Source organism: Acromyrmex echinatior, chromosome 2 (assembly GCF_024713525.1).
Source record: "Acromyrmex echinatior isolate Ae372 chromosome 2, ASM2471352v2, whole genome shotgun sequence".
NCBI lineage: Eukaryota > Metazoa > Arthropoda > Insecta > Hymenoptera > Formicidae > Acromyrmex > Acromyrmex echinatior.
Window position 1 is genome coordinate 25,565,444 of NC_141853.1, and position 17,645 is coordinate 25,583,088.

At 33.5% G+C, this 17,645-nt stretch overlaps 1 protein-coding gene across 1 annotated transcript in view; it reads right to left on the reverse strand.

The window, feature by feature from the left end:
* Nucleotides 1-10,584, reverse strand: part of LOC105150656 (protein Aster-B) — a 63,109-nt gene extending 52,525 nt beyond the window's left edge. Inside the window, exon 1 of the mRNA XM_087402896.1 lies at nt 10,212-10,584. The gene's annotated coding sequence lies outside the window, so the exon portion shown is untranslated. The remainder of the gene's footprint in view (nt 1-10,211) is intronic.
* Between the last annotated feature and the right edge of the window lie 7,061 nt (nt 10,585-17,645).

Here is a 17,645-nt window from a genome sequence, read left to right on the forward strand (position 1 = left end):
TATTTAATAAAGTTATTTAATAACAGATCACTCCAGATCAGTTTCTTATGAAGGTAATATAAAAATGATTAAAAATATAGAAAAGTGCATAGAGAATCTCTGCCCCGCTGGAAGGAGATGTGATTCCTAATGTAAATCGTGCCGACGGGGGACGACCACTTTTTAGATTCGTTTATTAATTTTTCTTTGCTATCAAAAGCGTTAATTAAATTTCTGTTCATTAAAAATTCTGCACCAAGCTACGATAAGATCAACTGTGTAATAATAAATTGATTACCGGGAAATTGTAAAAAGAGCCATCTTAGACATATATAACAATGTTCTAATTATCGATGTTTTCCGGCTGAATGGAGAGAATATTTATGCTTTTTTATTCCGAAGGCAAATGGTGAACAGGTCAGATCTATTATGTCCTCTTGCTTTTTGAACCTATTGGAAAAAATTCTTAACGAGAGATTAAAGTGGTAATTAGAACACAATCGAATATTACACAATACACAATATGGCTTCAGAATGAATAGATAGTGCATAGACAGCTTGGCTTTGTTAACATCGGATATTCACAAGCAGTTCTACAAAAACAAGCAATCTTGTTCCTGAACAAGGGGACGTATGATAATGTCAGCCCAAAAATTCTAATAAACATTTGATTGACCTCGAATTATCTAGAGGCTTAGTAATATTTGCACAATTTGGTTTCGGAGAGAAACATCCATTTTATCAACTTCCCGAATAACCTCACACGATCTAAGACCTTTAAAAATCTTCCACAAGGCAATGTCCTGAGTCTTACCTTATTTTCTATATATATATATATATATTAATAACTTAGACAATCGGATCTCCCCTGGAAAAATTTTAAATTTGCGGATGACATAGCGATATATACGTATGGTCCCATTATTGGGAACAATTTTAGCATTACTGGAAGAACAAGGCAATATTCTAGCTGAGAATCTTTTTTCTAGGAATCTTGAAATCTCTCCTGAAAAATATAAGTTAGTCATTTTTAACAATAGTAAAGTTAACAATAGTAAAAAGACAGAAGGTTTAAGTCGTAATTTCGAATACTGTTATTAAATCATCTACATACGTAAAATTCCTAGGATAGTGTTGGATAATCGATTAAGTTGGAACCTTCATGTGAATTACATTATTCAAAAGTGCGAGTTACTAATAAGAATTCTCTGCTGTATAAGGAGAACTTGGTGGGAAGCGGACCCGGCAACTATGTTAACATTATATAGTACATTAATTAAGTCAAGGATAGAGTATGGTGATTTCCTTCTTTTGCCTTGTAGCCCTAAGCAAATGTATAATCTCGAAAAAGTTCAATTAAAATGTCTTCACTTAGCAATGAGATATAGGAATTCAATAATGGATAGGAATATCTCATAAATGATAATGGAAGAGTCAAAATTTCTATTGTTAGTATACAGATTTGAACTACTGTGTTATAATTTTTTTTAAGAAGCCTGGCTCTTGATTATTCTTTCGTTGGATTGTCTTGAGAAAGTTAAATGGCTATCGGAACACCCTTTATATCCAATAATTTCAGTAAATCTATGCTAGTCTACAAATATGAGGAAATCGGGAATATGGACAATATTATTTAATCAGTGTGTATAACCAAAGTGTAGATTTTAAGAATCAATTTACTGTTTTCAATATATTGTAGATCTCCTGGTAAAAAAATGAAAGAGTTGAACAATGCCAATGCGTTATTCTAAGATGCCTTTCATAATGAGCAGTCTTCTAATACCTTTATTTTTATGGATGGTTCAAGAATGGAATCAAACGATAGCACTATAGTGGGAATGGCCAGTTGATCCACTAATGAGAGGTTTACTTTTAGCTAAAAGCTTTATGACTTATCTTCTATTTTCACGGCTGAAGCTATGGCTCTCTACCAGGCTCTGAAATTGATAATAGACTTGGAAGTTAAGAACTTTTTTATTTTCTTAGATTGTAAAAATATCTAAAAGGCTTTCTAATAGAAGAAGCTTTAGACATCATTCTTATTTAATTCAAAAAATCTGTGAGTTACTAATTAGATGCAAGGAAAGGAACAAATTCAGTTGGTCTGGATTCCTTCTCATTGTGGCTTTACTGACAATGAGAAAGCGGATGACTTGGCTAAACGGGCTGCTCGTGAAGGAGTTCTTTTAGACCGGGCTCTTCCTTACTCCGATATTGTTGTTAAATTCAGAGCCCAAGAAGCGGTAAAGAATAACAACGCTTTAAATATTATATAAAAGCAATGGAAAGCAATAAGGGTTTATTTTTCTTTCAGTATTTTAAAAATCTGTCAACAAAACCATGGTTTTACAAACTTGGCTTAGATAAAAAGACTATTGTCTCGATTCATCGAATATGCAGTGGGCATTGCTCACTTAAAAATAGTCTTAAGTATAAGATGATAGATAATGATATCTGTTCTTCTGGCTAAGAGTCGGAAGACTTGGAATGTTTTTTGGTACTGTAAATACGATAAGGAACGCAAAAATATTGTTAAAGAATTTAATAAAAAAAGAATAAAAACTCCATTCGATATTCAAGTGACATTTAAAAATTCGAAATTAGATCTGCTAAAAATAGCGATCGATTTTATTAACAGCATTAAGATTCAATATAATATTTAAGCAGTAGTTAGTAATAGTTAATAAGACTCCACATATTAGAAGGATTTAATACTCGTTACAATTATGTATAGGTTTAAGCGTAAATTAATTTGATTTCTAAGAGTTATGCGAAAAGAAATTATAATTTACCCTATTAATTCGTATATGAATTTTGCGTATGAATAACGACATTTACGTAAGACATTAAATTCTGTGATACTGTGATTTAGCGAGGCTCTGTAAGGTGGGTGTATACTTTTTATAAGGCCAATAAACGTATTATACTACTAAAAAAAGTCTGTACTATCAACCTCAAGTTCGATAATCGGTTTAGTATCCCCTTAACTATTAAAATTATATTTTGAAACTATAAACTAATTTAAGAAAAAAATCGATTTTTTCAAACCAAAATGGTGTAACTCCTTAATAACTATCTTTAAATAATTTTTTAAAAATGAGGTGCTAATTTTTTTATCGAAAATCGAGATCGAATAGTTCCGAATGGTTCCAATAGTTTCATTTCGTAAATACCTAGAGTTCCTGATGCATAAAAAGAATTTTGAAAGTAAAAAAAAAAATTAAAAATTTTTGAAAAGCCAATTTTTAGATACAATAGTTCTGATTAGAGTTTTTGCTTTTTTTAACAAGACAAAGAGTTCTCTGTATTTTTTAACACGAGATTCGTTTAATTACAATTTTTTAATAATTTAAAAAAAATGACGCTAACTTTTTATCGAAATTCGGGATCGAATAGTTTTGAATAGTTTAACAGCTCTATTTTGTAAATACCTAGAATTTCTGATATATAAAAAATAATTTTGACAAACAACAATTTAAGGCTCCTGACTAGTTGCGGCGATCATGTTGGAATCGTGACGTCAGAAGCGAGGAATAACATGTTAATTTATGTTGCATGTCATTTTTAAATAAAGACAATTTGGATGAAACGAAATGACAAGATCACTTTGAAACACTTGTAAAAATCGATAAAAACAGTTCTTTCTTCCCTTGACAGTCAATAAATAGTTGTAAAAGGCACGTAAAGTGAGCCTATATTCGGGTAGAAACACATGGTCCGACAGTTGTTGAAACGAGTAAAATATATGCTTTTAGATATAAAATTCCAAGATAACTTTAGTTTTCATCGATAACTACGACTTTGATAAGTACGAAAGAAGTCACATTTTCACAATTAGGCAAATATGTACAATACAATAACGAAATGGCACGCAACATAAATTTCGTCATCAAAACATCACTTTTCCACGCCTATAAGTTTGGCCATTTATCGTGGTGCGGCGTTGTAACACACAAACAAGCATGAGCCCATGTCCATGTGCTCGCCTGCGGTGCGCTGAGAGTGAACGAGACAGCGAGCTCCTTCTCCCACTAGTAGCTTGTTTCAAGCGACCGAAAATGCTTTCTCGTCAATCTCGGCCGCTCTCAGGCAGTCCTAGGTCAATAAGGGGCGGGGAGCATTCTAAATAAGTTTTAATAAATTGTAATGTTTCTTTCCTCTTAATCCAGAATACTATAAATCATGTTAAAACGCAACAGTGAGATATTTAATTATTTACGATTTTTCATGCATTATTATATAGTATACCTCTCCTTCATAAATTTGAATAGTTCAATAGAAGTAGAATTTTACCGGAAAAAAATTATAAACCAGCATTTCTTTTCAAAAAAGAAAATCTCGAAGGATCATCAGAAAAGAAATGCGTATGTTCGAAATTCGAGACTTATGAAGAAAGTATGCGAAAAAAAAATCGAATAGTTACAAAAAGCACGCTTATAAAACAAAAGATATTGATTGTATGAAAAAAAATTCGGTATAAAAAAATGTAGGTATTCGAAATACCTACAAAATAAGACATGGAATATTAAAATCAATTTATTAGTTCAGAAGAAAAAAAAACATCGAAAAAGGCCTTTTTTTCATTTGCTCTGTATTCATTGAGATTTAAACGCAAAGCTTTGAATTTCTCGTAAAATGTAACCCTCGTAATGACGAACAAATCTCTCGTAAAATATAACCTGAACAAGCCTGAAAATGTTCATTAATTTTTGCAAAAAGCCATTTGTTCACTAAAAATTTATCTGCGGAAAACTTAATTTCTTCATGTTTGAGCAGTTGCACAGCGGAATTTTGCTTCTTCAAGAGTTGCACTATCACGTGTGCTTAATAAAACGATTTTTTTTGCAGTTAAATTATTATATAAAACGATTTTAAAAAGTGGGTATCTATCTCCATATAAAAAAAATGAAAATAATTTCGTTAGTATGCATTATATCAAATAGCCGTGTGAAGCATTCGAAATCTGACATTTTTCTATGAATTTAAAAAAAAAAAGAAAATTATTAAGAGCCGAGATAATAATTTTTTTTCAAAAAATCACTGTGGCTCTAGTTTTTAAGATTAAGAGTTCCGTCTGGCACTAATTTGTCAAGGAAGAATTGAATTTGCTGTTAAAAAAATCTCGAATTATAACCATAAAATTTTTAATTTAGAAAATTTTTTCTTTCTTGAATTCTTATTTTTTTTATGGTTTATTATTAAAAAATCACGTTTGAGTATTAAGGGGATGCTGGAGCGAAGGCTGAAGTTAATCAAGATCGATATTACAGATTTTTATTTTCAATGTATAAGATGCTTACGCCTTCTGAGTTAATATGATCATGCAGGAAATTCGATCGATTAATTATCAATATTTTTATTCCGTTTCCTACATTACCATCTTAGCAGAGATGTGTATTAGGGTCGGTTCCACAAATGTAAAATTTATTTTGGAAAATTTTCCAATTTGAAAATTGAGAAAAAAATAAACTGTAATTGAAGTTAATTTTATATTTGTAGAATCGGACCTTAGAAATATAGTTGTATTATGTACACATGCAGTGTAGGTCGTGTTCCAATATATATCACCAGTATTAAAAATCTGTTATATACATAAAGTACAGATTTTTAACTTTAATAGTTATATCGATACGAAGCCGTAGTAGCACTTTTTCCTTACGTCCAATGCCATTTTAGGTAATAATAATATAGTATCAATAAATGAATACGACATTACACATACATAATGTAATTCTTTTTCATGAATATCCATATATATATATATATATATATATATATATACATACATATATATATATATATATATGAAACACGTGTCCATATATTGACAATAATATATATTACATCTTGACTAAATTCTAAAATGATATTGATCATTGGAAAAAGTGATACTACGACTGTGTACCGATATTAACTGCGAGTACTGAAAATACGTAACTATAAATTTTCAGTATTGACAGTGTACATTGACACATGGCCCTAATAGCATTTTTACTGTTGTACAATGTCATTTTAGGTCAGGATGTGATATGTATTAGCTATACATAGATATATTACACATATAATATACGTAGCTATACCATATTTTGCTACGTTTAATAAAAAGATGTAGAAGTTAATCATGTTAAAATATTAGTGGTGTGTGTGTACTTAAATATAATACATATATAGGCAATATTATACAATATTGCATATATGTATATTATAATGTGTGAATATATATACGTTGCAGATAAAAGTTACCAATGCTAAGCTACTTATGCATAGGCACCTATGTTTAAATATACAATATTAAAATTGTATACATATATTGTATATGATATATATATATATATATATATATATATATATATATATATATATATATATATATATATTAGGTGTACAAATAAGTTTCCGCCATTTTTTATCAAAAATTAAGCATTTAATGTGAAAGAACGATACATAATGTTTTATTGAAAGTATTATCCATCGCTAGCCACTTTTTTCCATCTTTCTAATAGCATACGGATACCGCGTTGGAAGAACGCTTCATCTTTTGAGGCTATCCAATTATCGATCCAATTTTTGATATCTTCATATGATGTGAAGTGCTGCTTAGACAGGCCATGCGCCATCGATTGAAATAGATGGTAATCGAAAGGCATTGTTTGGTGAATACGGCGAGTGGGGTAGAACTTCAATTGAGTGTTTCCATGTAGGTTTTGACCGGCGCCGCAACATATGGTCGAGCATTATCATGCAGGAGAATAATTTTGTCATGCCTGGAGTAGTAATGGGCGCGTTTTTCCTTGAGTGCTCGGCTCAATCTCATCAATTGTGTTCGGTAGAGAGTATCCAATAACGGTTTCATTCGGTTTGAGCAACTCATAATACACGACACCAAGCTGATCCTACCAAATACACAATATGAGTTTTTTTTCATGAATATTCGGCTTGGCTGTCAATGTTGAAGCATGGCCAGGTGATCCCCATGATTTCCTCTTCTTTGAGTTATCGTAGTGGATCCATTTTTCATCACCAGTGACTATACGATGTAAAAAACCCTTTCGTTTATGCCTGAGCATTTCATATATGGAAAATCGGCGTTCAACGTTTCTCGGCTTCAGTTCATATGGAACCCAATTCCCTTGCTTTTGAATCATTCCCAATGATTTCAAACGATGTGAAATTGCTTGTTGAAATCGCTCCTAATGTAAGTGCCAGTTCTTTTTACGTTTGGCACGAATCTTCATTCAATAATGCTTCCCATTCGTCTTCGTACACTTTCGGCCTTCCACTACGTTCTTTGTCTTCGACGTCAAATTCACCGTTCTTTTTGAAACCATTCACGACAACGTCTCTCACTTAAGGCAGCCTCACCATATGCTTCTACAAGCAATCGATGCGCCTCAGCTGCAGATTTCTTCAAATTAAAGAAGTAAATCAAAAGTTCCCGCAAATGACGCTTATTCGGCTCAAAACTCGGCATTTTCGCACAAAAAAAAATATATGATGCTGATACAAAATCGCTAGTATTTCAAGATTATGTTGTTGACAGATGTCCAACCTTACGATATAACGTTTACATCAGACAATTTTAACCATAGCTTGCTAGTGGCGCCGTCTTTTGTCAAACGGCGGAAACTTATTTGTACACCTAATATATATATATATATATATATATATATATATATATATATATATATTAGGTGTTGGAATTAATTCGTAGCGTTTTTTAATGAAAGAATGTTATTTATTTCACATGAGCATTAAAAAATACATTAATGAAAGTACTTCCCATCACTTGTAAAACGCTACGAATTAATTCCAACACCTAATATATATATATATATATATATATATAATGCGTATATATGTACACATAAAATGAGAATTTATCAGAGAATTCGTAATTTGATTATTTTTTTTAATGTTACGTCTGATACATCTGCGTTTGACTCTCGTTAGCTTTGATTTATGTTAGTTGTATGTATATTCTGATATTGAAAATATAAAAGCATATATCACTAATATCTTTTTTTTTTTTTTTTTTGATAACGGAGGGGAAATGCCTGACGCATACCCCGAGCCTCGGGGGAGAGCCCGGGGTTATGTGGGGCTTGCACCTACTAAAACCCCTCCGAGTGTCCTTACCTGGCCTTGCATGAGGAACTCCCAGGAACGCGTGCAGCATACTTCTGGGAGTCCCTCAGGCAGTCGGCTTATTGCCGACTTCTATTCCCGCCCGGGGATTTTTATGGCGTCGTCTGAGAGACGACGTGACCCCGGGCGGTGCTTGGCACCTTCGACTTTATTCGGGCGCTGGGGGGACACCACCCCCTGCGCCCGCCGCCCCGTTTGGTGTTGGGGGGCGGGAGTTGGGGATCACGGCCCCCGCCGCGATCCCCAGCCCCCCGAGGGGCGCCAATCAGAAGTTTGGCGCCCCTCATGCTTCGGCGCCGCGAGAGGAAGTCTCGCGGCGCACCCCCCGCGCGCGGCGGCGCAGGGCTCCCCGCCCGGTCGCGCATTCGACGCGGCCGGAGGATGATGAGCCACTGCACCCCGCGCACGCGGAGGGTCATCCTGTTTCCGGCGGCGGATCGACCCTAGGGTCATATCACTAATATCTGTATATTTATATCTGTATTTGACCATAAAAAAACATATCTCTTTTATTAAACGTAGAAAAAAGAGGACATCAGTATACCTTTTTGTTACACGTAACAAAAAGAGATGAAATAGCTACACGCGTATGTGAATATGAATTAGAAATATATTTATTATGTTTTGTGTGTACATCATAATACACATAAAATATTAGGTGTTGGAATTAATTCGTAGCGTTTTACAAGTGATGGGAAGTACTTTCATTAATGTATTTTTTAATGCTCATGTGAAATAAATAACATTCTTTCATTAAAAAACGCTACGAATTAATTCCAACACCTAATATAATTCTAATATTCATTAATGTGTCTATATTATATCTGCATGAAGAGCTAAGTATGAGTACTTCTATCTCTCTTTTATGGACCTTCTACAATAAGCCATTAGTTACAAATCAGAAATCAGAAGCTAAAAATTGATCAATCACAATTTTTAGCGTCTGACTTCTTATTTATGGCTGATTAAGGCTTATAATTATAAAAAGTCCATTAAACATAATAAAAAGAGATGGAATAGCTACATATGTATGTGCAATGTATTTACGTACAATACATGTTACACCCTAAATTAAAATGACATTGGGAATAAAGGAAAAAATGCTATTACATTACACGTGTATACATGTATTTCAAATACATTGCATTCGAAGATATATCTAAGTCACAGTCAGAGTGTATTTAGTAAAAATATACTTATTGTAACTTACTGTTAGTTAACATATACATTGACCTACAAGTGTATACATTTGCTAAAACACTTTGAATATGATATACTTATATACATTTCATAAACGTACAGCATCGTACGAAAATTATGCATGTGACTATTGACTGTGTAATGTATGTTATATATATGTATAGCACACATATATATATATGTATAACATATATATTATATAGGGTGGCCAAAAAGACTCCGGATTTAGGAGTTGAACATAAAGGTGACTATAATCGTAAAGGAATGTGAATTGTACTTATATCGGCATGCATAGTACGCCAAAATATAATGCGTTGACCTATGACTATGATTCACGTTCTACGATTGAATTACGGCCATTCTTGTGCTATAAGGCCATTACATAACGTTTTTAGAAAAAACGTTTCAGACAAAAGTTGTAAGATTTCAAAGAAACTGTTTACTGATATTCAATTTTTTTTTCATTAGTTTTTTTGTTTCGATCATGTCAAGCAATCAGCTTTTGATTCCATCATGACAATGCATCTATTCATATTTCTTTAATTGCAGACGCAAAATTCTACAAATTGCTTCCGTAATTGTATTTCGCCAAATTTGATAATCAAATGCCTCTGCCAATAAATTAAAAATAGTCAGTCCACGATGAACGCCTCTGACATTTGCCTATAACTAACCAAAGCACGATTTACGGCTGTGACATTTTGTTATAGCTAGCCAGCTCACGATTAACGCCTCTGGCAGTAAATTAAAAATAGTCAGCCCACGATGAATGCCTCTGACATTGGATCATAATTAGGCAAAGCGCAATTTATTGTTATAACATTTAATCATATCACTTGTATGATAAATAAAAATGATATTTTCACGAATAATATAAAGATGCTAACCTTTTCTATTCTGGCCTTTTAGAGTGCCTTCCAACAAGAGACACAGTGTGACACGGTGCATCATTACAATCTTGTTATACGCTAATACAAGGATGAGATATTGTACTGTATTGTACTTTGTGAGTCGCTTGTTAGAAAGCACCCATAACCTTTTCTTACCAAAGGCAGACAATATTCTGCTATTACATTTTTTTCTATTTTGTGAACACAAAACACTATATAAACACACACACACACACACACACGCACGCACGCACGTACGCACGCACGCACGCACGCACGCACGCACGCACACGGTTATGTGTAGAACACTACACTGAATTGACAGTACTATTGCGCGGCAACGATACTGTGAACGCGATTACAGCTATCATACTGATTACAGCTGATTGACTCGTATAACGCCTCGTATTGTTTTCTACACATACAGTGTCACGCAAAACGATATATGTATGCATATATATATATATATATATATATATATATATATATATATATATTAGGTGTTGGAATTAATTCGTAGCGTTTTACAAGTGATGGGAAGTACTTTCATTAATGTATTTTTTAATGCTCATGTGAAATAAATAACATTCTTTCATTAAAAAACGCTACGAATTAATTCCAACACCTAATATATATATATATATACACACAAATACGTACAAAAAATTTTTATTTTTCACTCTAAGAAAAAAGATACATAATCGATATCATGGTCATATTATCTTTTCCTTAGCGACTAATTAAGAAAAGGCGTTCACCATATCTAAATCTACGTTATTGTAAAAAAACTCTCTATTATCTTTGAAGTTCTATTATTGATACGTCATTTAAGTGTTAGCATCTTTATATTATTCGTGAAAACTTTTATTTATCATACAAGTGATATGATTAAATGTTATAACAATAAATTGCGCTTTGCCTAATTATGATCCAATGTCTGAGGCGTTCATCGTGGGCTGACTATTTTTAATTCTCCAGGTTTATTCCACCAAAAAAAAATACAAATAGATGACCAGATATATGACGCGGTAAAGTACAATTTATATTACATTCTGTGGCACAAAAATGATCAGTAGCTCTTTAAAACTGAATGTATCATAAAAATAATAAAGTAATGTTGTAAAAGTACATTACATTTAGTAAAATGCATTAAGTTATTAATATAATGTTCTATCACCATTATTAAGAAAATACAATATTATGTAGGAAGGAAAATATTTTCATGACAATTTGCTGGAAGGTATGGTCGCAGCATGTTTCTTATACTATGACGCTCTTGAGATACACGTCCGCGCGTGAGCGGCTCGGCCGTCAAGCGTCGAGCGGTTGTGAAGGAAAAGTAAGCAGCATTTCAGAAATCGGCGTCGTCCGAAATGCGCAACTAATTTCGAGCACATTGAAGTACACGTATATAATTTCTTAAATTTTATAAAAAGTATATTTGGAGTGATATGTTTATTAATAACGTTATTTATTAAATAAAAATTATGAAAAAAGGAAAAAGCAGGATCGAATATAAGATCTTCAATATTCTGATCTTGCACCCAACGCCCGAGACCACACTGAGTTCTTGCAGATCACCTCGACGAACGTGGTACATACAGTGCACGGAAAGTCGTAAACTATTGTATATCTCATCAATGTTTACATTTTGAAATCATTTTTGCTATTATACGTTAATGAAAAAGATATAATTAATATAATTTAATATAATTTAATAAAAATTAGAAGTAAAAGATAATATAATTAGAAATAAAAAGAATTAGAAACAAAAAGATTAATATAATTTAATAAAAAAAAAATGAAATAATTTTAATTCACAAATACGATTGCCAGTTCTCCGTTTTTTTTTGCCAGACTTCGGTTGCTTGGACTAATATTTAATACTCTAGCAGACGACAAAAATTGGAGATTTTCACATCTGCTGGAGTATTGAGTATTAGTCCAAGAAACCGAAGTCTGTCAAAAAAAAAAACGGAGAACTGGCAATCGTGTTTGTGATTTAAAATTCTTTCAATTTCTGTTATTTCGATAGAGCGAGACAGAGAAAAAACAAAAACGGATAGAAGCTCCGATTGTAATCAGTGAGTCTCCGCGCGGACACGCCGAATTGGACTCGTCTAGCAAAACAATGAGTCTGTCTCTGTCCTTCTCTCTGTGGTCGCTTGTTTCTAGCGACCGAAAATATTTTCTCGGCGATCTCGGCCGCTTGGCGTGTATCATAAGGGGGAAAGAGACATTCTAGATAATATATAATTTTGATTAAATTATATTAATCCTTTGCCCTACGATGGCGCGTGCCATAATAATCAACAGCCTGGAACTTGTTTACGGCTCTTATCAATAATACTTATGTTTGGCCCAATTTCTTTACCACGAGTCTCACACGATATTATAAATGAAAAGTTAATCATATACCTTTCTCATTAATATATAATAGCAAAAATGATTTCAAAACGTGATAGTTAACGAGATATAGTTTATGATTTTCCGCGTATTTTATGTACCACGTTCATAGAGGCGGTCTGCAAAAACTCAGCATGGTCTCGGGTGTTAGGTACGAGATCAGAATGTTGGAACTTAGGTTCAATCCTGCTTTTTCCTTTTTTTCATAATTTTTTTTTAAACAAATAACGTTATTAATGAACATATTACTCCAAATATATTTTTATAAAATTATAGAAATTATATGTGTACTTCGGTGTGCTCAGAACTAATTACACATTTCGAGCCAATTTCTGAAGTGCTGCCTATTTTTCCTTTACAACCGCTCAACAGTCGACGGCTGAACCGCTGGATCGCGCGCGGACGTGCATCTCAGGAGCGTCACAGTATAAGAAACATGCTGCTATCATACCTTTCAACATGAAAATTATCATGACAATATTTTAGCATAAAAATTATCATAAAAATATTTTTCTTCCTACATAATTGTTATTTTCTTAATAATAGTGATTGAACATCATATTAATAATAAAGTAAATACTTTACTGAATATTATGTACTTTTAAAATATTATTTTATTATTTTTATGATACATTTGGTTTTCTTTCAAAGAGCTACTGACCACGCTTATGTGCCACAAAATGTAATATCTTTTAATATATAATAGAATACTGATAATCAATTTAAGACTAATAAGAATCGATACAGAACGAGATGCGTAATTTTAAACTGGAATGACTCAACTCCAATAACTCCGTGATGTCTTCTTTATTTAACATGTGAATAAAGAAGGCATGTTGAATAAAGAAGACATCACAGAAGACTAAGGAAAGTAAAGGATTGATAATTTGCTGGAAGGTACGGTCGCAACATATTTCTTAGTGTAACGCTCCTGAGATACACATCCGCGCGCGATCCGATGCGGCTCAGCCGTCAAGCATTGAGCGGCGGGGGGAAAGAAGGCGACGCTTCAAAAGTCAACCCAAAATTTATAAGGCGTATGACTTTGCTCATACGGTTTTTTTCCGAAATTCGAAGCTTTATTGTATTATAAAAAACTGGTTATACATTTATGATTCAAAGTATTGTCCATCGCTGGCCACTACTTTTTCCCATCTTTCGGGCAGCATACGAATCCCGCGTCGAAAAAACTGGTCATCTTTTGAGGTGATCCATGAATCGATCCAATTTTTTACTTCTTCATAAAACCGGAAGTGCTGGTCAGCCAGATCGTGTGCCATTGATCGAAACAAGTGATAGTCAGAGGGAGCAACGTCTGGAGAATACGGCGGGTGGGGTAGGACTTCCCATTTCAACGTTTCCAAGTATGTTTTGACCACTTTCGCAACATGGGGTCGAGCATTGTCATGCTACAAAATCACTTTATCGTGTCTCTCGTTGTATTGCGGCCGTTTGTCTTTCAATGCTCGGCTCAAACGCATCAATTGCGTTCGATACTGATCGCCTGTGATTGTTTCAGTCGGTTTTAACAGCTCATAATATACTACGCCGAGCTGGTCCCACCAAATACAGAGCATGATCTTGGAGCCGTGAATATTCGATTTGGCCGTCGACATGGAAGCATGGCCGGGAATTCCCCATGATTTTCTGCGTTTGGAGTTATCGTAATGAACCCATTTTTCGTCCCCAGTCACAATGCGATGCAGAAATCCCTTCCGTCTTTGCTTTTCAAGCAGCTGTTCACAAGCAAACAAACACCGTTCAACATCTCTCGGCTTCAACTCGTACGGCACCCAATTTCCTTGTTTCTGAATCATTCCACACCATGACTTTGAGGCGTTTTGAAATGGCTTGTTGAATCACTCTCAATGATCGTGCTAATTCTTCTTGATTTTGACATGAGTCTTGATCAAGTAATGCTTTCAATTCTGCATCTTCGAAAACCTTCTCTCTTCCACCGCTATGCTGGTCTTCGACGTGAAAATCACCGTTCTTGAAGTGTTGAAATCACTTATGACACGTTCTTTCACTAATAGCGGCTTCACCATAAATATTTGAAAGCATTCGATGAGCCTCAGCCGTAGATTTCTTCATATTGAAGCAGAAAATTAAAACCTCCCGCAAATGACAAGAATTTGGCTCGTAAACTGACATTTTCAATCAAGAATAACTTTATGATGCAGACACAAATCGACTAATGTTTCTAATGGGATTATATTGACAGATTCCCAAATTTATTGTGTGACGTCTATGATCTATTTATTTCGATCACCACTTACCGCTAAAGCCATCTATACGAAAACCGAATAAGCAAAGTCATACACCTAATAACATGTACTTCAATAACTATAGGAAGAATACACTTTAATCACTTCAATAGATAAATAAAAAATTATTTGTATATTGCATATAATGGCACATATAAAGGCTTTTTGATTTGTTAATTATAAAATTATATTGACATCATCCTTATAATTATATTAATCATCCTTATAATTATATTAATCGCACTTTTGCGATTTGATTGATTATTAGAATTTTCATTCGGATGATAATTATAAAAAAAACATTTCACAGAAAGTACTGATCGATGTAACATTATTACAGAAACATGATTTTTTTGGATTTTTTCTAAAGGTAAACAGATCTCACATATATCTTTACATATAAAAATACTGATTTTCTATCTATTCGACGCATACTACGTCAATTATTTTTTGCTACAATTGTCGGTTTAAAACTTTTAGAAACACACATATAATTTCAATAATTAAATAAAAATATATTTAGTCTATAATATATGTTTATTAACAATGTCACTTATTTAAAAAAAAAAAAAATTATGAAAAAAGAAAAAAGGAATTGATCATAAGATCTCTAACATTCAGATCTCGCACCTTACGCGTGAGACCACGCCGAGATCTTGCAAATCATTTCTATGAACGTGATAATGCTCATGGAAAATTATGGAAACATAAATATCTCGTAAATTATCGTGTTTCGAAATTATTTTTGCTATTATACATAAATTGGAGGGATAAGCATAATTTATTAAAACTTATATGTTATCTATAATGTTCCTTCTCCTCTTAATTATATACATTGAGCGGCCGAAATTTCTCAGAAAGCATTTTCGGTTGCTAGAAACAAGCGACCATATATATATATATATAGAGAGAGAGAGAGAGAGAGAGGGAGGGAGGGAGGGGGAGAGAGAGAGAGAGAGAGAGAGAGAAATTCTGAAGGATAGACTCGCTGTTTCGTTCAACGAGCCCAGCTCGACGTGCGGAGTCTCACCGATTACAATCGGAGTTTCTATTCTTTTTTGTTTTTGACTGTCTCACTCTGTCGTACTCCTGTTTCAATAATTCGTTCTGCAATTCAAGAATGTGATTTCTATCGATTCTGACATTATCGCCGATGCAGCAAGGATGCATGATTCCTTTTCTAAACAATACAAATCCTAATATATATTTCTATATATACAAAAATATATTACTATTATAGCGCGTTTCCAACCGATAATATATTGCTGGTTTATGCAATGATTCAATCCATTTCTGTAATTAAATAGCGGTATTTCGCTTGTGCGCGATAAGAGGAATGTCGCTTCTTACTAAGTCGACATTTCGACATCCGAGTCGAATTAAAAATGTGCTATATACAATAATTTCAGATCTTGCACGTTTAAAATAAGTAGCTGACGATTTACAAAAAACCTCAAAGAATAATACTATGTTTGCAGAAACGAGTTGTGAGCTTTAATATAAAAGCAATGAGTATTCGAAAATTCCATTTATATGCTACGTCTACTACGAGATTGCTGCTTGTCGTTTCGACATCCGAGTCGAGTAAAAAATGTGCTATATACAATAATTTCAGATCTTGCATAAGTAGCTAGCGATTTACAGAAAACCTCAAAAAACAATATTATGCTTGCATAAACGAGTTGTGAGCTTTAATATAAAAGCAATGAGTATTCGAAAATTTCATTTATATGCTACGTCTGTTATGAGATTGCCGCTTGTCGTTTCGACATTCGAGTCGAGTCAAAAATGTGCTGTATACAATAATTTCAGACTTTGCATAAGTAACTGGCGATTTATAGAAAACCTCAAAGAACAATACTATGCTTGCAGAAACGAATTACGAGCTTTAGTAGAGCAATGAGTATTCGAAAATTTCATTTATATGCTACAAGATTGCTGCTTGTCGTTCCGACATCCGAGCAGAAAGGAAGCTCAACCGAAATATACATCGCGTTCCGAACTTTGATAGTGCCTGTGTAAAATACATTCATAAATAAAAGTTTAGATATCTGTGTTGTATATAACACACACGCGCGCGCGCGCGCGCACGCATAACGCCCCACGCTGTGTATTATCGATTAAAAATATAAATATTATATGTTTTTTAAAAAATATTAATAACCCCCACACAAAAAATCTATATTTTATATATGTGTGTTTGTTTTTTTTTATATATATTTCCCCCAAAAATTTTTTTTAAAAAAAAATGGGGGGAAAAAAAGTTAATTTTAAAAAAAAGTTTTTTTCATTTGTATTCCAAAATTAAAAAATTTTTATGTTTCTTGGGGTTGGGGGAAAAAAATTTTTTTCAACAAAAAAGGGAAAAAATACATTTTTTTTATTTTTAAATTTTTTCCCCTCAAAAGAAAAAAATTTGGGGGGGGCACGTTAAAATTAAAAATTTTGGGGTAAGGGGGGCGATAAGTGGGGGATTTTTTCACCCACCCTTTTTTTACCCGCCCCCTTTTGGGGGAGACCCAAAAAAACCCCGTTTTAGGCCACCTTATTTCCCCCCAAAAACAAACCCCCCCAAAATTTTTGGTAAAATTTTTTTTTTTTTCTAAATTTCCCACCCCCGTTTTTGAAAAGGGTAAAGTTGGGAGGGGGTTTTGGGGGGGGAGTAAGGGGGGGAGAAAGAATTTAGGGGAAGGGGGGGGGGGAATAAAAGGGGAAAAAAAGGAAAAAAAATTTTTTTTTTGGGGGGGAAAAAAGGGGG